We start from the raw sequence: 26920 nt of genomic DNA on the forward strand, positions 1-26920 counted from the left end.
AGAGAAAGCTTTTGCTGAGCCCAGAGTATATTCCAGGAACAATTCTAAAGGCTTTACCTAAATTGTCTTATTTACTGCTCACAAGAACTCAATGTGCTAAAAAATTATTTTTATTTTATAGATTAGAAAAATAAAACTGGGAAATGTTAAAAAAAATTTAAGTTATCCTTGGTCACAAAACTAGGAAGAGGATTTCATTCCCAAATTTGTGACCTCAATGCTCATGTTCTCTCTTTTTTTTTTTTTTTTTGCAGTACGCGGGCCTCTCACTGTTGTGGCCTCTGCCGCTGCGGAGCACAGGCTCCGGATGCGCAAGCTCAGCGGCCATGGCTCACGGGCCTAGCCGCTCCACGGCATGTGGGATCCTCCCGGACCGGGGCACGAACCCATATCCCCTGCATCAGCAGGCGGACTCTCAACCACTGCGCCACCAGGGAAGCCCACTCATGTTCTCTTTACTTCAACATTATGTCCTATTGGCACACAGGAGGTGGAATTAGAAAATATATTACTGGCATAGGCAAAAACATGAATATCATTTTTGAAAGAAGATAATGAAATCTAGAAAATAGATTAGTGATTTATTCTTTGCAAGAAGTTTCTAGAGTTCAAGAAAGTGACCTTGAGACTTTTACTTCTATCATTTTCTCAGAAACAACACATATAATTCTATTTATAAAGCACTTTACATTAACATACTTTTTTTACTTTTAAATATAAAGCATATTTCTCAGAGAATCTGAAAACTCTGTTAACTGACACTTCTGCATACTTACCGTAATATGCCATGCTGTCCCTGAACTTTCTGTGTGATCTTGAATTGCCTTCTGAGTCATCCAAAGAAAGCATAAATTAGGCATAGAACAGGATTAATATTAGGTATGGTCTACTATACCCTTATTTCTTGAATGTGTGTAGCTTGAATTTTTTTTTCTGGTAACCAGAATACTTTATTACTCAATTATTCAAAATGACACAAAATTTCTTGTAGTACTTTCCCCAGCAGGAAGCAAACATACCAAACTCTTTACTTCAAGAGATAGCAGAAGTGAAAAATAAATTACAAAGGAAAAAATAATTAAGTTTAAAAATCTAGAAAAGTTCACAAACAAAAGAAAGAAAATATGTTGTAGTAGGAGGCTAAGCTATTTGAAATATATTCTTTAAAACTGAAGTGATTATGAGGCAGAATAGACACATTCTTGGTCAGAGAGAGAAAACTTGATTGCACAGAATAACTTGGACCTGACCAAATGTCTGTTTTTTTCTTTAATTGAAGTATAGTTGATTTACAATGTTGTGTTAGTTTCTGGTGTACGGCAGTTATTCAGATATATATTGATATGTATACACATATATGTATATATATATATATACATATTCTTTTTCATATCCTTTTCCACTATGGTTTATTACAGGATATTGAATATAGTTGCCTGTGCTACACAGTAGGGCCTTGTTGTTTATCTATTTTATATACAGTAGTGTGCATCTGCTAATCCCAAACTCCTAATTTATCCCTCCCCGCCTTCCCCTTTGCTAACCATAAGTTTTGTTTCTATGTCTGTGAGTCTGTTCCTGTTTTGTAAATAAGTTAACCAACTGGTTTATTTTTATGCTCTTACTTTTACAGGTGCTCTGAAACGATGATCTAGGCAAATGTCAGATGCTTGCTATGGATAGACTTCAAGATCATAGGAACACATCTGGGGAACTCTCACCCCATGGCTTCTAAAAACAAAACCAAAACAAACAACTAATTTTGAGAATTCTTGTAGATAAGCCATAAATACACATAGACTCTTGTGACTACCTCCTTCCCTATATTAGATTTTCCCACTTGAACAGGGAAACCCTTGAGAAGGGTTTACATACGGAAGGTCTTTTCAATTAAGGCCACCAGTTGTAGGAAACACAGAAAAGTTTGTTAACTATGATCAGGGAGTTTCAAAGAGTAAAAGATAGAGATCAGGACCAGAAGGCAGCGCCAAGAGGAGTAGCATTAGGACAGATCAGGGGCAGGAGGCCTAAGGGGAGGCTGCGGGAAAGAGTAGATAAGTGAGGGGTCTATATACTGGGTGGTGAGCAGAGATAATAATAACATGAGCCCTGGTGGATTAAATTTACCACAGGTTGTCAAGTGATTTAATCCCTGCAGTCTGTTGATGGGTGGAGTGTAGATGCAGGGAGTACCAAGGCCTTTCCAGCATCAGCCTGTGGCCTTGCTCACCAAAGGATATCCGGTTTCTGGTGGAGAGACTCAAGTTTCCTTAGAAAGATCCAGCAATGACCTGGATTGACTTGACTATTAATACACTTATCTCTGTGTTTTAGAAACACCACTGATATCTCTCTCAACCAATGGTGAGGTCGGGGAACATTCTGCATTCATCTTTGTGCCTTTAGTACACTGCAGGAGCTCAAAAATATTCATTGAATACACCACTGAAGGTGAAAGACAAGAAAGATGCGAAGAATTCAGAGAACCACAGCTACTCACACCACAACTTCAGAAAATAATGACATTCGAAACTAGCAACAGCAGAAACTAACACAACATTGTAAAGCAACTATACTCCAATAAAGATTAAAAAAATAGGAACAACTTTGAAAGTCCCAATAAAGATTAAACAACAAAGGTAGAAGCCATAGATCAAAAAGCTAAGGGTTATGGTATTTTAAGGCATTAGTAATTAAGGATATGACATGATTTTGAAGTGAAAGTTATTTGCTCTGGGAGACCCTTTTGGTTCTGATGGGAACTGATGTCAGAGAATAGAAAACAGATTCCAGGGCAAGCTCAGAAGTCTAACAAATCAGTTCATGCTGTGGTTGTGGTAGTGTCTACAAAAAGATGAATCAATAATCAAAGAAAGAGATGGAAAATTTTATTCGAGCCAATCTGAGGATTATAACCTGGGAGACAGTCTTTCAGAAAGCTCTGAGGACTGTTCCAAAGAGGTAATGGGGGAGGTCAGCATACATGTTATTTTGGCAAAGGGGGTACATGCAATCAAGCACACATTTCAGTAGAAGGTTGCTGCCAGTCATGAGAAACAGACATCTTAGTTGATGGTTTTAGTGCTTTTCCAGGTATGGCAAGATGTAAGAATCCAGTTTCATAAAAGATTTCTCCTGAAAATATCTAACTATTTGAAGGCCTTTTCTGTCAGTTATCCCAGAGCACAGATTACCTCATCCTGATCTTCACCCCAAGTTCCTTTCAGAGTGTCTGGTAGGTCAGTGACTGCAGTGGCTGCTAATTTGATTATTGTAGAACAAGATGGTGGGCAACATTCTTTACTTCACAATCCCTTCCCTTTCGGTCTTAATTTCCACCAAGGTTTGGGAGGCAGTTCATGACCAATTTGTCCCATGGCACTAAGAATACCCATTCCCAGGTCAAAATCAAGAATTTCATTGATAAGCCACTAGAAGTGCTATTGCTGGACTGGCCCTGTTAACAGTAGCCAAAAGCTTTTGGACCACCTGTCCTACTAGTCTGTTATGGTTCAGGAAATGGTTCCCTCTGGTTGCTTCTTCCCATATCTAGAGTTACACTATTACAATCATTGACTTATAGGACTATATATTTGGTCAATTGTTTGAAGTCACCTAATCACATTAGTTTTATCTCAGGATTAGTCACACATTTGGTAATGCAAGAAACAACAATCTTGTAAAATAGGCAAAATACAAGTAACATAACTAGTAACATTAATAAGGTCATAAGTAAGTATTTAAGCTGTAAAATTCTATTAGGTGTGGCCCAGTATCTCCCCAGGTCACCTGACCAGTATGTTCTGCACCAATTGCTATCTCTAAGGGAAATGATATATTGTCACTGTACATAAAGTTCACCAGAGTTATCTGCACACCCAAGGCAAGTGGTGGGTCATCATGATCCCTACAAGATTGAGAAAGGAATGTTATCTTCTAAGGAGTTTCATGACTCGCTCCAGAAGAAGAAAAATTGATCTTTATGCTCAAGCCGGTATTTCCGCCATTGGGGAGGTCTGGTTGATGCATAATGCAGATGCACAATGCACACTAGAGGGGAGGGAGGAGGCCCAAACTGGCGGAGAAACATTTCATGTTTAAATTTTCTTGTCTTGCCTTAAAATATAAATTTTTATTTCATCAGCAGGTAAGTGAAATGGTGATTGGAGCAAAAGTAAGAGAAATTCTTTGTTGTAGTTACTTTTTCTCCCTCTAATTTCCTTGCCCCATCTTCTCCAAGTAACAACTGTGTAGACAAACCCCCTCACCCTACAGTACACACTTCCCTAAATGTATTGTCTTAAATTTGCTTGAGTGAAACACATCTGCCACATCTCTGCCCTGCCAATGGTAATAAATATTTCTTGCCTTTTCAATTTTTAAATCCATTATAAAATCAGCCTCCAAAATGATTTTTAGGTAAGCAGGGGAAGGGTATGTGATTCCTAACAATGACCGTAACAGTGGCACTCCTAATAAGTGAATTTGAGCAATTGACTGATACTCGATTCTCCTGTTTTCCTCAAGTGTAAAAGAAGGTTAAGAAAAATACCTCCCCTCCCCTTATGAGATCATATATGGGAATCACAGGGTAAATTATAAAGAGTTTAAAAACATTAGCTACTAGTATCTTGCTGGTTACACTTCACCACCTACAGAAAGGCCTGTTAATCCCTGTCATCCCATCTGCTAAGGACTCCAGATACTGACTATAGACCCGGACTCTTGACCAAAGGTTTGAAGTGGAAAGTCATTCAGAAAAAAAAGAAAAATATATTAACCACTGGTTTTTATAGAACTGCAGGGGACAATAAAAATTTTGTTCCCAATCAATTACTTGAAGTTTGCCATCTTTGCCACTGGCAAGCATGCAAACATTTAAAAAGTATCTAATGAGAGCAAGTGATTGCACAGACCCTGCACACTGCTCGACTGTTCTCTGCTGTGCCCTAAATGTGCTGACACCAGCTTTCCTTCATCTGTGCCCCTCCAGGCCAGGAACCTCAGATGGCTCCATCAATAGAAAGTGCATTGTGCTTATTCTAATTCAGTAAAGATGCACAAAGACCAGAATCTTGGAAGTAGTAAAAAGTACTTCTCAAATGTCAGGAAGAACATGGCAGTGGAAATATAAAATAAAAGCCTGATCAAAAATAAGCTTTTGATGGTTTCTTTTGTATTAAAATAATATCAACAATTAAACAAATCTGAAGGCAAAAAATGGACACATCTGAAGTGTTGCTTATTTACTTGACCTCATCCTGAAACTATCATTGACCTGCAGCATTTTTCTCTCCTCCTTAGATTCAATTCCATACACTTCGTTCATTCATTCTTTGTTCATTCATTCATTTTTTTATTCATTTAAAAATTTCATTATTATTCCACTTATTCAATTTTAGGCATTGCATTAGTTGTAGTATCACATTCATGAAGCAATTACTGTGTCCCAGGCATCATAGTAAGGGCTTTCTATTAATTATCTTATTTAACCCTGCTAACCACTCTGTGAGATAGGCCCTTTATTCTGCCCATTTTACAGATGAGGAAACTAAGACTCAGGCAGGTCACATTACTTGTCCAAGCTCATCCAAATAAGCTAGTAACTGGTGCACCAGTAATTCAAACCAGGTTTGTGTAGCTTCAAAGTATGAGTTCTTAAGTTTTATATTAAAATGCCTAGGTGTTGGGGCTCTAAGCACTAAGAGAACAGGGTCCTACTTGTTCGTTCTAGTAGAGGAATACACAGGAGGGGCTGGGAGACTTGGGGAAGGTTGCTGAACCTCACCTGAGGAGAACAGTGTCAGGAGAAGTGAAAGAGGTAGGGAGGGAGGGAAGGAAAAACCTTAAAATTGTGGTAAAGAGTTTAAATTTTATACTGAAAATTATGGAGGAAATCTGAAGATTAGCCATTTTTGAAGATTACTGTGTCAGATTTACGTTGGCAGAACTGGAATAGGGCATGGTGGGAGACACAAGGAGCAGATAAGAAGGCTATTGTGATAATTCAGACAAAAAATAATAAGGACTTAAGGCAATGACTATGAGAATGGAGAAAAATGGGATTTGAGAGACACAAAAGGAGCAAAACTGCTAGGTTTCAGGGACTGGGTGTATATGATGAGAAAGAGGGAATAATCTAAAATTCCCAAGTTTTTTTTTTAGGCTTTCTCTAGTTGCTGTGAGCAGGGGCTACTCTTCGTTGCTGTGCACGGGCTTCTCATTGCTGTGGCTTCTCTTGTTATGGAGCACAGGCTCTAGGCGCACGGGCTTCAGTAGTTGCAGCACGCAGGCTCATTAGTTGTGGCTCGTGGGCTCTAGAGCGCAGGCTCAGTAATTGTGGTGCACGGGCTTAGTTGCTCCGCGGCATGTGGGATCTTCCTGGACCAGGGTTCAAACCCATGTGCACTGCATTGGCAGGCAGATTCTTAACCACCACGCCATCAGGAAGTCCCTAGAATTCCAAAGTTTTTGCTTGGTGAGCTTAAGTGGTACATTTACCTGTAAGAGGATCAGGGATGTTGCAAATTTGGGCGAAATGAGATGTCAGCTGAGGAGCCTCTGGCACAGCAGAGGTGCTCAGGAGAACAGTCAGGGCCCTGAAATCCAGTTGGGAGCCATTGCCATATACATGTGATGATGCAGAGGATTATTCTCAGAGGCCAACTCTGACTAATTGATGCAGTGGCCACCTGGAGCACTGTGCCATTTTGGAGGCTAGAGAAGAGAGATTCGATAAAAGCATTCAGGATGGGGGACAAGATGTAAAGATTTGCAGTCCTGAATGAGCACATAGCCTTCTGTTTCGAAACAAAAAAATCAATCTGTCTAGAAAAAGGAACATTTGGAAAAATATGGAGAGTAGTGTGAATCAGCAATGCTGGTAGGTATAAATGCAGTAGGGTGGTTAAGAAAGTGGGCCCCAGGGTCAGACTGTCTGGGCTAGAATCTCAGTTCCCCATTTACTGTTAATGTGACCCTGGGTTAGCGACTGAATCGCATGGTGTCTCCAAGTCTTTACCTGGAAAACAGGCATAATTATAATAATACTTCAGAGAGTGCTGTGAAGAATTAGCTATTCATGAAAAGTGCTTAACCATGTGAAAAAAACCAATGTTTTTAATTTCATAAAAAATATATGCACTAAAGATATATATAGGAGAATCTTAAGTACCAGACAGAAACTCAAAAGATATGATAGAAAAGGAGGCATTAAGTGCATTAACAGGAGTATTGTGAAAACACCTGTCCTTAAAAAGAACATTTTTCCTCATAAGAAATAATACAGAATGACTATGAATTAGAGATTGTTCGATCAATTTTGTTTCCTTTAGACAATAAATCTGAAACCCAGAGACATTCAATAACATAACCAAGGTCACACCCAATCAAGCCAGAGCCAAAATCAGCACTGTTTCCTAATCCCCAGTGTGATGAATTTTTCACTACATGATGCTACATAATAATTTTTTAAAAAAACTATTAGTTGAATAAAAATCTTTATAACATTTCTGCCTCGTTTTTTTTTTTTAATTATCACTTATCTATCAACTTGTTCTTAATATGTAAACTCTCTGAAGCAGGGATATTTTACCCTTCCAGAATCAACTTTTCCTGATACTGAACAACGTACTCTGTATGCAGTAGAAAACTTAAAATATAATAACAAGCATTTTGTTCCTCTGACTGAAAGGGAGTGAAAGAGTATTTGTCTGCTGGTGAAAATCACACACTGGTAAATTTCAACCTTTTTGTTGCCTATCTCTAGAAAGTTTGCATTTCCTATAAGGCACTTCTTTCAAATTATTTTGGAAGGATTGGAAAGATAGAATCAAAGAAGATGGGGGACTGAGGATGAAGAGGTCAAATCAAACATCTGGGAAAACCAGTGGTCTCATTTAATTGCCACCCTTCCTTTTCCTTCCCTCACTGTGATATTTCTGTAATTTGTGATTAAACCAGGTTAGAGTACCTACTAAATATAAAATATGAATTTTACCTTGGTCAATCTAAAAGTCCAAACACTCATATTTCTTATGCAAAGATTTAACTATGTCTAATCAACTGCCATGAACTTTGGAGGTAGTCTCACTTTTCCCAGGACACAAGGCAAGGTTTTTTTGTGAATGTAAAGAATGGGAAATGCCACTTTGTAAAATGTTGTTTCAGGGTTCAGTATTTAAGCTGATTTTTATTCTTACTATATTTTTCATATGTCCCCAGTGGGGCTTGCTCTATTTATATTTTACACGTTAGATTTATGTAGTTCTTTATAGATAAAACAAATTCAAGGATGTAGATATACAAGTATTGATTGGACAGTTTAAAAGCATAATATTATATATCCCTCCCTGGCTCAACAAAGAATTTTAGGCATACAAATGGGGCAAGAAAAATGTAACCTAGAAATCTAGGAAAATCATTTCCAAGAAATTCTAACAGCCACTGTTAAGGAATGACCTCTTAACACTTAGTGCTTTTAAGATGCTTCAAGCAATTATTAAAAGAAAATGAGAAATCATCCAATTATGAGATAATTCAGAATAAATAGTCATGAATAGAGAACCCATGAAAATGGTTCTTAAATGCATGCTTAAATAATGAAGCATTTACATTTATAGGAAAGGTTAGATGACTTGACTTCAATAAAATTGTTGTTATTATATGGCATTTATTTGGCACTTTCCATTTTATAAGTGTACTACTGTTACTGAATTAAGAAAAACAGTTTCCAACACTTTATGTGAATTACTCTCACCCAGAGATTATGCATGACTATAAAGTACATGAGAAAGTTGCAAAGAAATGCTATTGGTAAGTTTCGTTTCTTGCTAAGAAAAAAGAAAGATTGTGAATTTAAGGAACGGAATGTTGATTTTAGAGAACGATGGGATGGGGGCCAGGAGAAGCAAAAACAGATCTTTCAATTGGATTACAAATAATGACACAAGAACCCATCTGCCTATGTTTTAGGGTGCAGAATGCTCTGCTTATTTGATGAGTAGGAGGGAAGGTCTGGTGGGATGAAAAGATGGAGTAAAGCCAGGGAAGCTGGCTGCCTCAAGTTTAACATGAAAATGTCAAATTAAATGTGTGTTCTCTTCCTGAAAAATACCCGCCCTCATTATGCATCCATGTGTTGATGACTGATGCAAATGAATTTTTCAAGTGCTGCGTAAATGAGTCGCCTACCGATGTTAGCCTAGTGAGAGCCAATCCCTAGTAATATACAGAATTATTATTTTTAGCCTTAGAAAAAAACATACAGATATTAAATGTTTACAGGTTCAATCTTCCTTTCCTCTTTACTATATTCCAATTTAATCACTGAACTACTAGAATTGGGACAGTCGTGGCTTTGGATTGGAAATAATTTGAATTCTGGCTATCATACTTATGGGGAAAACTAGGCTACTGCTACTTCCCTAAGGCAAACACATCTGTGGTTTAAGCTAATCAGTCCCTGCATGTCACAGTTGCTTCATACAAATAGGGTAAAAATAGCATGTCTTTGAAATGAGGAGCTATATAATCTTAAAGACAAATCATACATTTTGACTAAAGCTCACCTTAATGGATGAAATATTTGCATATCAATTAGTGGTTGTCCAACTGAAAACGTGTTTTAACCAATGAGCATATGCGAATATTTTGATATATTGTCCACCAGATATAAAGTCTGATTATTAATTCTACATTTTTGTTTTATAAAATTGAAGACTCTTCAAGGCAAAACTGAGAAATGCTTGCATTGTGTTGTTTTAGTGGCTCAAATCACAAATTAACTTTTATCAAAAAGTAACTGTTTTATTTTAGTGAGTACTAATGTAAACACTGGAATACCAGCACAATAAGACATTTAACATTTAACACAAAAAAGCATTTAAAGTAGATAATTTCACAAGTTAAGTGGCTTGTTTTGAAATTAATAAATGCTTAGTAACTGGAGAAAGTAACAATGACAACAAATGCAAATGCAAAACATCAAAGAAAAAAAAACTTCAGGGGCTTCCCTGGGGGCGCAGTGGTTGAGAGTCCTCCTGCCGATGCAGGGGACACAGGTTCGTGCCCCGGTCCGGGAAGATCCCACTTGCCGCGGACCGGCTGGGCCCGTGAGCCATGACCGCTGAGCCTGCGTGTCCGGAGCCTGTGCTCCGCAATGGGAGAGGCCACAACAGTGAGAGGCCCGCGTACTGCAAAAAAAAAAAAAAAAAAACTTCAGAATATTTAATCCAAAAATTGTCTTGAAAAAATTTTTTAGTTCCAAGTTTACTCATAACTATCATCATATATTTATTTTAATAATTTCAGTGTTGTCCTTCTCAGCCGTATGTTTATTCCAATTATTAATGAAATTACATAATAATAAAAATATTTAGAAGCAATTCTAACATCATATACTAATATAGTGATTATTTAATCTTTAAGAAAAAAAACTGATGTTAATTTGACCTGGGTCCTTTTTTTGTTTTCTTTATAAGCATGCAACAAAGTATAGTCCTGTAAATGTAAATACCAATAACATAGTATCTCATTGTTCTTCATGGAAATTAGTAATGTGTAATAATGCATGTCATTACTGGTAGTGAAAACCATTGGAGAAATCATTACTGCATTTTAATGAATGAGTTAAATGCCTGGGATTGTCAACTATGCTAAAGGAATAATTATCTGAGAAAAAATAATTCTGGCATTTGGTAATTACAGTAGAAAAAATGTAAACTACACTGAAAGAACATTTTGTCTAAAATATTTTATGCTATCTCAAATGCCATAGCCACAAATTGCAATGTATACAGAAAATACCTTATTACACAATCACAGACTATTCTGGGTCAAGGGAATATTTTAAAAGACCTAAAAATTATCCTTATCCAAGTAATTATAGCACTAATAATAACTATATTTTCTATTGGAGGTAAATATTCATAACTATGACAAGATTACTTGGACAATTATTTTTACTGTATATAGTTTTAAAGATATATGCAATAAAATGTGAATTAAATGTTTGTTGACAGGTTTTCTGAAGTTATGCGGGCCATAAAATGGCATTTTAAAAGTTTACTCCTGACAGACTTTTTTTTCTTTTTACCAGACTTGGCATTACCAAATACATGCAGAGAAATTCTTACCTTTTTTACTGTGTTGACATTTGTACTGATGGTGCAAATTCAGTGATGGGCAAAACTGCTGTGGACTGAGCAGGAATCAAGGTAGTAGGACTTGTGGTCATTGTGGTCTCACACACATTTGTAAAATAAATAAATATTAAAAGTCAGTTTCTCTAAAGAAGTCTTAATAAAGTAGTAAAATTTGTTAAATGTATTAAATCTTGGCCCTTGAGTACACATCCTTTAATATTCTGTGTGATAAAAAGAGAAGCATAGAGCACGTCTGCTACGTATTATAAAGTCCAGTGGTTGTCTTGAACAAAAGCACTTGCGAGCCTAAGAGTGGAACTAGGCCCTATTACCATAGAGTATAATTTTTACTTGAAAGAACAACCAACAAACAAATTATGGTTATTCAGAAGTTGGTGTTTGAAGAACCAAAGCAATTTTGAAAAAGGACAAAGTTGGAGGACTCATCCTTCTTGATTTCAAAATTCACCACAAAGTTATAGTAATCAAGCCAGTGTGGTACTGTCATAAGGGCAGTCATATAGATAAATGACATAGAACTGAGAAGCTAGAGATAATCCATTTAATTATGGTCATTTGATTTTTGACAAGGGTGCCATGGAGAAAGAAGAATCTTTTCAAGAAATTGTGCTGGGAGAATTGAGTATCCATATACAAAAGAACGAACTTGGAACCGTGCCTCATGTCATACACAAAAATTAGCTTGAAATGGCTCATATGCTTAAGTGTCAAAGCTGAAACTGAAATATCCATAGAATAAAATATAGCAGTAAATCCTTGTGACCATAGGTTGGGAAAGGTTTCTTAGATATGACACCAAAAGTACAATTGACAAAAGAAAAAAAGTGGTAAGTTGAGCTTTATTAAAATTAAAAACTGGGCTTTCCTGGTGGTGCAGTGGTTGAGAATATGCCTGCTAATGCAGGGGACACGGGTTCGAGTCCTGGTCTGGGAGGATCCCACATGCCGCGGAGCAACTAGGTCCATAAGCCACAACTACTGAGCCTGCGCGTCTGGAGCCTGTGCTCCGCAACAAGAGAGGCCACGATAGTGAGAGGCCCGCACACTGCGATGAAGAGTGGCCCCCGCTTGCCACAACTAGAGAAAGCCCTCGCACAGAAAGGAAGACCCAACACAGCAAAAATAAATAAATAAATTACTAAACTCCTACCCGCAACATCTTAAAAAAAAAAAAATTAAAAACTGTTGTGCTTCAAAGGGCATCATCAAAAAAGTGAAAGGACAATTCACAGAATGGAAGAAATATTTGTAAATCATATATCTAATCAGAGCCTAATATCCAGAATATATAAAGAACTAAAAACTAAACAATAAAAAGACAAATATCCCATTTTTTTAAATGGGCAAAGGTTCTGATTACACATATCTCAAAAGAAGATATATAAGTGAACGATATTGCATGAAAAGATGCTGAACTTCATTAGCCATTAGGAAAATGCAGTCCACAGCCACAGGATGCCACTTCATATGTACCAAAAAGCTATAATAAAAAAGACAGGCAATAACAACTATTAGCAAGGACATAGAGAAATTGAACCCTCATTTATTGCTTCTGTGAATGGAATATAAAATGGCACAGACACAGAAAACAATTAGGTAGTTCCTCAGAACTTAAAATATAGAATTACTATATGATTCAGCATTTCATTCCTAGCTGTGTACCCAAGAAAATTGAAAAAATATGTCTACACAAAAAATATATATACAAATGTTCAAAACAGCATTATTCATAGAGGCCAAAAGCAGAAGCAACCAAATGACCATCAACTGATGGATAAGTAAACAAAATATGGTATATCCATACAATGGAATACCATTCAGCCATAAAAAATCAAGTACTGACACATGCTGCAACATGAATGATCTTGAAAACATTATGCTATGTGAAAGAAGCCCGTCACAAAAGACCACATATTGCATGATTCCATTTATATGAAAATTTCATAATAGACAAATCCATAGAGACAGACAGTAGATCAGTGATTTCTAAGATTTGAGGGTTGTGCTGAAGCTATGGTGACTGCAAATGGATGTGAGCTTTCTTTTGGGAGTGATTAAATGTTCTAAAATTTATTGTACTGGTGGTTGCTCACTTCTGTGAATATACTGCAAACCAATGAATTCGAAAATTTAAATTGGTGTATTTTATAGTATGTGAATTATATCTTAATAAACTGCTTTTAAAAAAAGAAGTGAGTATTTGGCAGATGTTTTCTCAAAAGCAAATGAAGTCAGTCTGTCACTCCAAAGAAAACAACTGACAATATTTGTTGCCAGCGATATAATTAAAACTTTCAAGCAAAGTATAAATTTTTAAAACTTTTACGAGCCACTACGTGTTTCACAGCTTCCCAGTGTTGGATTTTCTAAGGAGATTAGTGGGGATATTAACAAATGTGTTTTTTGATATTTATGAAATGTGCAGAAGATCTGCACAACTCAGTGAACCAATATTTTTCAAATGGCCAATGAATGATGATACAAAACCATGTATGCACGGGTAAAAGATACATTTAAAGTGAAAAAGAAGCCAATGGATTTAAAAGTAATAGCATCATTTTGATAGAATATTAGAAGATAGGGCTGCAATTAATCTTTAAAAAACTACCACTTACTGAGTTTTGATATAGTTTTAAAGATAAATTATCTGAAAAGGCAATTAATGTACTCCTTTTTCCATGAACTGCATGAGGCTGGATTTCTTTTTTTTATACTTCAACCAAAACAGCATATTTTAATGGGTTGACTTCACAGACCAGATATGAGAATGTAATAAGAATCTAATTGGCATCTAATAAGACAGAAATTAAAAAGATTAAAATGAAAACAACACAATTCTTCTAACATCTTTATTATTGGTAAATATAGTTTTTTTTTCATGAAAGTATATTATTTATGTTAATATGTGGTGGGTTTAATATTATTATTTTTAAATGAATTAATAAATATTTAAATTTTTCTTCAGTTTATTTTCCAATATGGTAACTAGTGATAGCTGTAACAAACCTAAAAAAAGCTCTTTGAGATACTCAGTAATTTGTAAGGGGGGAAAGGGGCCCTAAAACTAAAGCATTTGAGAATGCTGCTCTAATGCTTCCCTTCACTTTCTAGAGGGGAAACCACACCAGGTATTGCTCTGGGAGGCTTAATAGGGAGGTAATGTGCTGGATACACAGATCAGATAGTGGCATATCTGGAGTATGGCGTTTCCAAAACGTTTTTAGGTCTAGTTTTTACATAAGGAAGCCACATGTCTTCTGTGATAATGAATAACAAGAAGAGAAAAAACTTTCTCTGCTGTTGCACATAGCTGGACATGTGGTTATAAAAAGCCCAGCCTAAGATGTAATGATAGATGTATAATAAATGAAGAGAGTACTTATGATAAAGCAAATGGAACAAAATATTAAAAACTTTTTGGGGCTTCCCTGGTGGCGCAGTGGTTGGGAATCTGCCTGCCAATGCAGGGGACACGGGTTCGAGCCCTGGTCCAGGAAGATCCCACATGCCGCGGAGCAACTAGGCCCGTGCACCACAACTGCTGAGCCTGCACTCTAGAGCCCGCAAGCCACAACTGCTGAGCCCGTGTGCCACAGGTACTGAAGCCTGCGTGCCTAGAGCTCGTGCTCTACATGCAACAAGAGAAGCTACTGCAATGAGAAGCCCGCGCACCGCAATGAAGAGTAGCCCCCGCTCGCTGCAACTAGAGAAAGCTCACTCACAGCAATGAAGACCCGATGCAGCCAAAAATAAATAAATAAAATAAATTAAAAAAAAAAAAACTTTTTGAAGCTGGATAAATGGTATATGGAGTTCTTGGTACCAACACTGCATCTTTATGGTAAGCTATAAACTATTTCCAAATAAAAGATTTGAAAAATAGTATAGTCGAGGTTACATGGAGGAGTTATAAATAGCCCAAAGAAGAAACTGTTGTTTAATAATTTATAGCATTTATCTTAGTACAAACCACATAGGGTTTGTACAAAGTACAAACTACCCACGTAGGGTACTTAAATGTATTGAGTGCCTTTTATGTGCCAGGTACTGTGCAAAGTGCTTCATTCGCTTTATGTAAATTCAATTCGTATTTAACCACACTCTTGAGAAGTAGGAATTATCATTATTTTATAGTTTATTTCTTAAATGAAGAAACTTAAGTAACTTGTGAGTGACTGTAAAGTTTATAAGTGCCCCAACTCATGTTCGAACCTAGAAGGAGCTGACTCTAATAGGTAAGAAAATTAATGACATAGTGAGTAAATAGGATTCAAACCCAGATGATTTACATCCTATTATTTCATTAAAGCAGATCAGTCACTATGACTTACTAAGAGTAGGTCAGAAGTTAGTTCAAGTGATTTTGTAGATAAAAACAATTCTATTCCTTAGAAATATTTTTGAATCAAGAATTTGGTAATTTAGGGCCTCCCTGGTGGCGCAGTGGTTGAGAGTCCGCCTGCCGATGCAGGGGATACGGGTTCGTGCCCCGGTCTGGGAGGATCCCATATGCCGCGGAGCGGCTGGGCCCGTGAGCCATGGCCGCTGGGCCTGCGCATCCGGAGCCTGTGCTCCGCAACGGGAGAGGCCACAACAGTGAGAGGCCCGCATACCGCAAAAAGAAAAAAAAAAAAAAAAAAAAAAAAGAATTTGGTAATTTAAACATAATCAACAATATGTTAGTAGAATTTTATGTCTTTGAGGAAAATCTTTAAAATTCTCTACTGTAGAGTTTTGAAAGCACTTGATTTCAACCATTGTGGAAAAAGTCAGCCTAAATAACCCACAAATTAGTGTCCAAAAGCAGAGAACAAAGGATTCTCTCAAGTGCTGAGAAGGTCAGCTTCCCCTTAAATCTGTTCTCTTCCCTTTTACCCATGTATCTTTATAATTCCTTTCAAGCCCAGGGCCAAAAAAAATAAGTCATTCAACCCTGGTGCTGCCAACAGGAACACAGTGGATGGCAGGAGGGCAGGAAACCACATGCTTCCCCTAGAAGTGGGGCTGCCTTTACCAAGGAATAGCTTTCAGGATGATCTGCTGTTGGTCCTGCTCTGGGGCTAAGTTTCAAGTCTTCTTTCTTGACATTTTGCCCCAAACTCTACTTTTTAGTGATGGAGAGAGAGGTGAATATAGATCAAGAATGGTTCTCTCTGCTGAGAGAGAGAACAAGCTTCTTTCTATCACACTCGGTCTTGGAGAATAAGATATTTGCTGATTGTGTGATTCTTTCAGTGAAAGAATATGGCCTTTTGTTTGTGCATCAAAAGTAACTATGACAATCTGCCTATGAAAATTCTGAACTTACATCTTTAGCACTTATGAATTAGCTAGCATTTGCTGCATCCTTGCTATGTACCTCGGCATGGCGCTAATCAATTACACAGGTAGTAGTTCAAGTAACTGGGATTTAAATCCGATGCTATTGGCTTTCGCTTAATGATTAATTTATATTTCTTCTTTGTGAAAAGAGCCAGGAAGGATACAAAGTTAAATCAGACATGGGCAACAGTCTCAGGAAGATTACAATCTAGTAGTGGACTTAACATATATACATAAATAGTTACAATATACAGTAAAATGTACTAAATGTCATAAGAAAGGGCTATGGGATTTCATGAGCATGAGAGATGTCATCTGATATGAATGAGATAAGATCTTATAAAGGCTGGGAAAACTGAGCTGAGCTATTTCAACATCAGATATAATTAAATAAATGAACAAAATACTTGTTTAAAAAACCATAAGGAAAGTGTGACTGCCGGAAAACAGAAGATAGGTTTGAGAACAGCAAATATTTCACTTCGGATAAAATACTGATTGCATAAAAAGTAAAGTTTGAAAAGTTTATGAAATTTCTTGAATGTTTAAGATACTTTAGTGGTACATTTTAAGCAGAGCAACGGTACATAACGTTTTGAGTCAAGGAGGGACATGGTCAAGGCTGTGCTTGAAAACTGTAATGTTCAGTGCAGACGCCACCAGCACATGTAGCTGCCTAAGTTTAAATTTAAATTAATCAACATTAAATAAAATGAAAAAGCCAGCTCCTCAATTGCATTTGCCATACTTCAAGTTCTCGGTAATGCCCCAAAGCTAGTAGCTTCTGTATACAGGACAGGAGAGATATAGAACGTTTCTATCATCACAGAATGTTCTATTGGACAGAGTTGCTTTAAAAGATTAATCCAGTAGTGCACTGTTAGTGGATTGGACGGGAGAGGAAACCATAAACGGGAAGCTGATTTGAACAATCAAGGTTAGAAGTTCTGAGTAGCTGTCGTAGGGAATAGGATTTCACATAAAACGCACAATATTACCTTGTACTCTTCTGCGTTTTCTACAGATACTCATGATAAGAACCATTTACTGCATACTCCAGGGACACCGTCAGAATTTAGATTTCTTATATTCCTCTGGAGAAATTTTCTTTGGCACGCACGAGAAAAGAGAGAAGATGAAATGACTCACTGGATTATGAATATCTAGAGATCCTCACTTCCATGTGGAAGTGGGGGGAATTCAAGCAGATGGGCTTCCTGAGATTCATCTCATGTGGGGTTTGTGGGTAAGAACCATCTGGCTCCCAATTTGGCTTGAATTTCAAGGGAAGTCCAAAATCATCCCGTTGCTCTCTAAAGTTTGTTTATACACGGAGAAATACCGTTAAGAATTTACACTTTTCATCTTTTTCTATTTTTAGTCTTGTCTTTGAGTCTTTCTGTAATCATTACTGTCTGGAATGGGAGACTTTCTCATTTTACGTATAAGGAAACTGAGGTCAAATTAAGTGATTTGGCCAAGATCACACAGTTAGTTGTTTGCAAAGCCAAGCAATAACAGGTGTTCCGGGTTCTTTCACCTGTACTATGGCATTTTCAGAGTAACTTAGAACAATATGCTTTCATTTCCTTTTCATATACTTAGGAACTAGGGCAGTAGCTATGGCTCTAATTTAACTTATGATCCAAACACAGTCACATTTAATTACATGTTTAATAAATATTTTGTTGAGCATTTGCTTGAAACTGGAACATCAACACCTAAATCTTGTCAACTGCCAAATGGATCCAGAGGAAAAAACAGTTTAAAGACCTGTGTTCTAGGTAGACAGGACTACTGTTCCTCTGGCACCGATTCTCTCAGAGTCCCTACAACATGTTATGGCCCTTATTTGTTTTCCTGCCTGTCCTTCTCTACTAGATGATGCTCCTTCAGAATAGGGTCCACGTCATACTTGTCTTTGTTCACCAGTGCTTATCCCAGTTCTCAGCACACAGTAGAAGAGATGATGAATAATGCATGAACGATATATGGGTAAAGAGGTAATTTGGAAACTCTGCTTGTGTGGACCCTTATTAATCTCATTTCTGACCTGTAGAATTACACAGGATTGCCAGGGGCACAGAGGAAAATCAGGCTTGTCTTTCTCAGCAGGCAATTCAAAACCACACAGTGCAGCAGGAGATCTACAGAACACCACTCTTTCACCCACAGAAGCAGTTTACCAAAGCAGTCTTCCAGCATTCCTGGGTCCCTTTAATACAGGACTCAGTTTTTTGGAAGCCCATTTAATTGACTCTCTTTTTCTTGGGAATAAAAGCCAGTCTGCCAAAGGATGGCAAAGGTGAGTCTGAGAGCCTCTGTGGGATCCTCAGGAGGCCTGGAATCTGCCTCCCTGCAGGGGAAGGGAGGCTGGCTGTGCTCTCCACAGCTGTATGGCTGAGTTCCTCTTGTATTGGCCAGGATTGAAAGAGGTGAGTCAGAAAGCATCCCTTAACCCTACCATTCTTCTCTGTGTCCCCAAAGAGCAGGTAGAGACTTCAAGTTGAATCAAATGGTTTGAAATTTAAAATACTCTCTGTGAACACTAAAATCTGAAACAAACCAAACAAGATAAATATCATCTCCGTATTCATACCAAAGCATCAAGTGACAATGCCCAGGCTAGCAGCAACACTTCGTTTCTTGCACCAACAGGGCAAAGAGTTCATTCACATTGCAGATTCCCTTATGATCCAAAGAACAGGGATCCAGATACAAAGAGATAATGGTATCCTTTGTTTTAGGCACTGCCATCTCATCACCTCCCACCCCCTCCTTCCCTCCCTCCAACATAATCAGACTTCTGGTGACATATCGTAATTAGATGCATAAGCTGTCAGATACTACAACTCCCCAAGCTCCTTTTGAACTTTGTGTCTAGTTATTATTGTTTTTCATGTTACAGTAAGGAATCTGGGGTGCGGTCTTTATGTTTTTTTTACAAGACAGTCCTTTTGTGGCAATCAGTGTTACATAAAGCTTGTCCTAAAAATGTTCTTCCCCATATCATATTCCCATCAGATGACATTAAACAGCTTGTATCACAGACAGCTTATTCTTCATGAATATTTTCCAAATACCTCATTAAAAACATACCTACCCATCCCAAAGCAATCAAATTTTGCACCACTGCCTTAAAACTACCATTTTGTTCCTGTGAGAGTATATTCTTTATTTGTATTACTGCATTCTAGGCAGTTCTAAATCCCACATGACTAACATCCATGTTAACCCACTTCATTGCAACCTGCGACACGTGCCGTCACCAAAGGGGCTGAGGAAGCTCTTGTTAGAAGTGGCATGAACTGACTAGTTAGGCTCGATACCTTTAACACGATTTTGTCTATTGGATAAATATGTAGAAAGTCAATTTTTTTAATCTTTAATATGTTTTCTGCAAAGAGCAGTGTTACACAATAGCAAAAGTGTATTCTGAGAGGAAAAGAATTTCTGACACATGTGAATATGGGCAGAGTCATATACCTAATAGCTTCTTATTTATTTTGAAAATGAGTCCAAAGTCACACTTTGCTTCAATTACCTTGAGATAAATTTTACACATAAAAACACTGATTGACTTTCAGTGAATTTTATGGGCAGTTTTGCCATTACATATAGATATATAGATCCCTGAAAATCACTATGCTATGCAAAAATCTCACAATAAAAACCACAGGGCTCATGGGGAAAATGGGTTAGGGGTATAACGCTCACAAACGTCACCAGTGACACATACATAAAAAAATAGGAGTCTGATAAAAGTGGTAACAGTTTTATGTATAGTCCAGAAATTCATAAGTAGCATAATAACTACTATGACACTTTACTTTGAAAGTGATTTAAGGTCGCTTGTGAGCATCAGAGGGGTCTCAGCTTGCAACTTTTGTGAAGTGGTAAAAGAGTGTTTCCTGAAATTGGAAAGTTGCAGCATCAGATGTGGATGGGCATGTCTCAAAGCACAAAGAGAACTGAGGAAACTGCTAGATATTTGATGTGTGTGTCTGAGTGAGTTTTCTTTTTCTTATCTTAATACATTGAATAAAACCCCCAGTACAATACTAAATAAAAATAGTGAGAATAGGCATACCTTTTTTCCCCTGATCTTAAGGGGAACATTTTCAATATTTTACCATCGAATATAATGTTTACTGTAGGTGTTTTGTAAACATTCATTATCAGATTAAGGAAATTCCCTTCTATAACTCATTTGCTAAGAGTTTTATTTTATCAAGAAGGGATACTGAATCAAAAGCTAACTGTGCATCTATTGAGAAAATCATATATTTTTCTCCTTTTCTCTGTTAATACTGTGAATTATGTTCATTTTGAAATGTGAAATTAGCCTTTCATAGGTGGAGTAAACTCCACTTTGTTGTATTGTATTTTCCTTTTTGAATAGCACTGGATTTAATTTAAATGTTTTGTTAATAATTTTTACATCTGTATGGGAGATTGTTCTCTAATTTTTCTTTTCCATAATGTCTTTGTCAGGTTTTGGATTATGCTGACATCACTTAAAAAAACTCTTTCCCCTGTTTTTATTATCTGGGAGAGGCTGCATAAACTGGGTGACTGGGTGTTAATTTCTTCTTTAAATATTTGCAGCTATTCAAGCACTTTCTTTGTGGGAAGATTTTTATTTACGGAAAACCCTGAACGAACTTTTTGGCCAACCCAATACTAATGGATTTCAAATTTCTGGTAATGATAATTTGTTTTCCTTTATTTTTGTTAAACGTTCTGCTAGAGCTTTATTAATTTTATTAAAAGTTTTTAAAAAGCTTTTAGCTTAGTTGATTTTATCCTTCTATTCGTTTCTGCTCTTATCTTTATTTTTATTTTCTTCTCTTTTCCACAAGATAGGTTGTTTTTCTAGCTCCTTGAGATGGAATTTTAAATTATTAAATTTTAACCTTTTTTCTAATATATATGTTTACAAGCATACATCTCCCTGTAACCACTGATTTCACTATGCTTTAATTGCAACCCTCAAGTTTAAATATGTTGTATCTTCATTACGATTTAGTTCAAACTAATTCTCATTTGATTTCTTAATTATTCATATATGAGATATTTTCTTTAATTTCCAGACGGTGGGGCTTTTCTTGTTATCTTTTTATTGACTTCTAAGTTAACTGTATTGTGATCAGAGAATATACTCTAAGCTATTCAAATCTTTTGAAATTTCTGGCAATTCTTTATGGCCCATCAGATGGTTGATTTGGTAAATATTTCATATGAACTTAAATTCTGTCTTTGATGATTGCAAATGTTTGTGGTTCCTCAAGATTCCAATTTGCAGCTCCAGATCCACGCAATAGCAAAAGGCCTTCCTACTTCTCTCTCCCCAGCAGAGGCTCTGCACAGGGGCCAACCCTGACCCTCAGCTCACACAAGAACTGGCAATTCCTCTGCAAGAAAAAAAATACCTGGTGATCCAAAGATCACTTGTATACAGTTTCCCTCTCTCTATTTTTTTTTAAAGATAAAACACAAGTCAAATTTATTATTAGATTTGTCCACAGTCAGCAATGGTGATCTTCTTGCTGGTCTTGCCATTCCTGGACCCAAAGCGTTCCATGGCTTCCGCAATATTCATGCCCCCTTTCACCTTGCCAAAGACCACATGCTAGCCATCCAACCACTCAGTCTTGGCAGTGCAGATGAAAAACTGGGAACCGTTTGTGTTAGGGCCAGCATTTGCCATGGACAAGATGCCAGGACCCATATGCTTCAGGAGGAAATTCTCATCATCAAATTTCTCCTCATAGATGGACTTGCCACCAGTGCCATTATGGCGTGTGAAGTCACCACCCTGGCACATAAATCCCAAAATTATTCTGTGAAAGCAGGAACCTTTATAACCAAAGCCTTTCTCCCCAGTGCTCAGAGCACAAAAGTTTTCTGCTGTCTTTGGAACTTTGTCTGCAAACAGCTCCAATCTGTTAACATAACTTTATGGATTGGATGCGCAGTCATTTTGTGGTTTCCAGGTCCCTTACCTCGAAGGAGACGTGGCCCAAGTGCTCGCCATCGACGGCGATGTCAAAGAACATGGCAGGGTTGACCATGGTTGGGCAGCGCAGGAGGTTCTGGGGTGGCGGCATCTGCCTCCCTCTCTATAATTTTATTCCACCTAGTCCTTGTTGATTCCGTAGATTTCTGAAACCTTTTAACACTACAATTTTGCAACTTATCCACCTTTACATTGCTACAGTAGGAGTATTGGTTTACTGTAACCTACTACATCCTACTTAGAACATAAAATCAGGACTTCAAATATTTATTTTAAAAAGTAAAGTTTTTTTTTTAAGGAATCAATCCAAGAAATTTTTGCAATTCAAAGAATAGAGCTTCTGGAGCTTTAATTTAATTTGACAAACATTTATCGATTATCTGCTGGTCACAAACACCATATCATGTGCTTTGGAATTAAGAATGAGTTAGACAATCCTGGTACCAGATGAACTTACAGTTTACAGAGAAGTCAAATATGGAAACAGATAAACTGCAATGCAATGTAGCACATGTTATAATAAGGAGAAAAACTATCTCCTGGAACTCAGGAAGAAAAGACTGCTTGCCCACAGGATTCAGGAAAGAGTTCATAAATAAATAAAGTTACACTTGATCCTGAAGCCTGAGCAGAATTTGTCAGGCATAAAAGGAGGAATGATATTCTAGGCAAAGCAACAGCATTTGCAGCCACTTAGTCTCATGAAATGATATGGAATATTTGATATGGAATATTTATTGAAGGATGAGACATAAATGTTCCCGAATAGAGTCACATGAGTGGGTCTATGGAGTTGAGATGCATGTGTGAAAATAAGGTCATAGAGGTCATTTCAGGCCACATGAGGAGGGGCATTGAATGCCTAGCCAGAGGCTTTAGTATTTTTTCCTGACAGCCATCTGGATTTAAGAGAAATGTGCAAGTAATGGGAAATAAATAATTAGATAAGTTGTTGAAGAGATAGAGTTCTGACAGCAGTGAAGAGAGCAGAATCAAAAGGAGAAGAAGGAATGTTTGCAGAGAATTCAATAAGAAATTTTTCTAGAATGTTATTTATAGATTAATTATAAATATACTAAACCATGAAAATAACTGATAAAGTCACCTTCTAAAATTTATTAACAGAGACTACAATTGGCCAAAACACGAAGCTTACCTCACTCTCTTTATATTAATGTGTGATTTGATGCCACTGAGTGAATAGGTCCCCCTCCAAAGGGAGCTGTTTGTTTTTGCAGTGTGACTCTTGATTTTCTTGGAGGTTCTGAGAGAAATCTGAAAAGCATCCTTTTAACCTCTGTTTTGTGTGCAATGTTTCTTAGTATCGTTTTACCTTAATTAGCCAAACTAGTTTCTTTCACTTAACCTTTAGGTATATAGATATATAAATTAAGAGAGAGAGAGAGGGAGAGAGTGACAGAGTGAGAGAGAGAGAGAGAGCAAGAGTGAGCGAGAAGGAGAGAGAGAGAGAGAGAGAGGGAGAGATGGAGGAGGAAACAAATGAGAGGGTCATGATGTAATACAAGAAAGCCTAATTTCTGGTAACTAGCTCTGTCACTTATCCTGTCCTTTCATGTTGTGCATTAGAAATATCTTGCCAGCGAGAAGACCTAAATAGACATTTCTCCAATGAAGACATACAGATGGCCAACAGGCACATAAAAAGATGCTCAACATCGCTAATTATTAGAGAAATGCAAATCAAAACTGCAATGAGGTATCATCTCACACTGTTCAGAAAGGCCATCATCAAAAAGTTTACAAATAATAAATGCTGGAGAGGGTGCTGAAAAAAGGGAACCCTCCTACACTGTTGGTGGGAATGTAGATAGTTGCAGCCACTATGGAGAACAGTATGTAGGGTCCTTAAAAAACTAACAGTAGAGTTACCATGTGACCCAGCAATCCCACTCCTGGGCATATACCCAGAAAAAACTACAATTCGAAAAGATACATGCACCCCAATGTTCATAGCAGCACTGTTTACAATATCCAAGACATGGAAACAACCCAAATGCCCATCAACAGATAACTAGTTTAAGATGTGGTATGTATATATATATATATATTATATATATACACACAATGGAATATTACTCAGCCATAATAAAGAATGAAATATTGCCACTTGCAGCAACACAGATGGCCCTAGAGAATATTATACTAAGTGAAGTAAGTCAGACAAAGACAAATATATCACTTATATGTGGAATCTAAAAAATAATACAAATGAACCTATAAACAAAACAGAAACAGACTCACAGACACAGAAATCAAATTTATGGTTACCAAAGGGAAAAGGGAAGGGGGAGAGATAAATTAGGAGTATGGTATTAACAGATACAAACTACTATACATAAAATAGATAAGCAAAAAGGATTTACTATATAACACAGGGAACAACAGTCAATATCTTATAGTAACCTATAATGGAAAATAATCTAATATATATGTGTATATATATCTGAATCACTTTGCTATATACCTGAAACTGACACAATATTATACATCAACTATACTTCAATTAAAAAAAAGTCTTGGGCTTCCCTGGTGGTGCAGTGGTTGGGAGTCCGCCTGCCGATGCAGGGGACACGGGTTCATGCCCCAGTCCGGGAAGATCCCACATGCCGCGGAGCGGCTGGGCCCGTGAGCCATGGCCGCTGAGCCTGCACGTCCGGAGCCTGTGCTCTGCAACGGGAGAGGCCACAGCAGTGAGAGGCCCGCATATCGCAAAAAAAAAAAAAAAAAAAAAAGTCTTGCCAGCAAAGTTTCTGTAAGAAAGCTCTTTCTTTGGTATAATTGAGATTACATCTACCCTGCCTAACTCTAAAGTACTATTCTATGCAAAACATTAATACACAAAAGTAATAGTAGAGATCCTTGCCCAAACTTTAGCTTTCTTGTCATTTCATTTTATACTTTTTTCATGTTGGACAAAGATTTTAATCTGATTAAGTGATTTCCCACAGACAGGTACCTCCTGTGACTGAAAGAGTTTGGGTAAAGTGAGAATAGATTTGAATGGAGAATCTTCAGCGGTCCTAGATTACGTATGATAAATACTCCCTCTTTTTTTTTTTTTTTTTTTTTTGCTACAAACCTGTTATCACATCCCATACTGTGCTTTGACTGCCTCTTCCCTATGAAGTAAACACTTGGATGGTACCTAACTTAGAATCAGTAGAAAATAATAATTCAAATTATTATGGTAATATAATTTGCATACCCCTTGAACATTCACTACTCATCCTGGGAGGCTGTCCCCATTTTACTGAAGAGAAAATTGAAGCCTTAAAATGTTAAATAACTCACCCAATGCACACAAGACCCAGACAGGGTTGGAAGAAAGAACTTTTGGTTCTAAACCCAGTGTGCTTTCCACATACTACTTCTCCTGCCATCTCTCTTAGCCATATCCTTAGTATTTAACCAACCTGAGGACCAAACACCGAAATGTTTCCTAATTTTGATAGATTGAATGCTTCTTGTACGACTTCAATCCTCTCACAGACAGAAGGAATCTTATGCTGACTTTGTGTACATTTATACTCAGCAGGTATTGAATGTTGTAAATAGCATTAATATTTCACATCTTCTAATTTCTGAATCAAACTCATATAAACACATGTCATTTCTTTTGTACTTGAGTCCTGAGGTGATTTTTATCATGAAAAGTGCAATTTTGAAAATCTAATAAACTGTCATCTGTCTGAATGGCAGCATTTTGCTGACACAGGTAATATCTGGAATTGTGTTACCAGGCTGCAAAGGCTATATGACAGCAACCACTTGCCAATACAATAAAAACATTTCTAAGTTCTTCTTTACAAAAACTTAAGTATTTGTTTGTCTGTTTGTTTTATGACCCTGAAGTTTACTTGCCCTCATTTCAGAATGAACCATATTCTCTTGGCCTATCTTGAGGGAGGTTTGGCTATATATTTTAAGACAATTTCTAATTACTGTTCTCTTCTCAGACAGAAACATATGCAACCTATAAATTAAATTTTTAAATGTTCCCAAGACTTCCAGTTTATTGGGATAATCTTGTTTGCAATATTTAAGAAAAATGGACTCAAATCCTGACCACATATATGGTGGAAAACCTGCAGTATACGCAATATATCCAAGGAGTCATAATTATCTATATTATTAGTTACCAATTCTCGGTTTCTATATGTAACCTACATGCAACAAGCTTTTCTGAGATTCTGGGACACTGTAGAGGTTTATATTCCAAAAACATTATAGCAGGTAATTTTTTATTGAGGTATACTAGACATATAATGTTATATTAGTTTCAGGTGTACAACGTAATGATTTGATATCCATATATATTACAAGATGACCTCCACGATAAGTCTAGTTAACATCCATCACCATACAGTTACAAATTTTTTTTCTTGTGATGAAC

General features: G+C 37.0%; 1 pseudogene across 1 annotated transcript; it reads right to left on the bottom strand.

Moving 5' to 3' along the window:
* Positions 1-21962: 21962 nt before the first annotated feature.
* LOC309809961 (peptidyl-prolyl cis-trans isomerase A-like) lies at positions 21963-22588 on the bottom strand (annotated as a pseudogene). The gene is made up of 2 exons (XR_014296195.1): positions 22493-22588; positions 21963-22425 (listed from the first exon to the last, which is right to left on the bottom strand). The product of XR_014296195.1 is annotated as a peptidyl-prolyl cis-trans isomerase A-like (transcript).
* Between the last annotated feature and the right edge of the window lie 4332 nt (positions 22589-26920).

The sequence above is a fragment of the Mesoplodon mirus genome, assembly GCF_964341445.2.
Source record: "Mesoplodon mirus genome assembly, chromosome: 9".
Lineage (NCBI taxonomy): Eukaryota > Metazoa > Chordata > Mammalia > Artiodactyla > Ziphiidae > Mesoplodon > Mesoplodon mirus.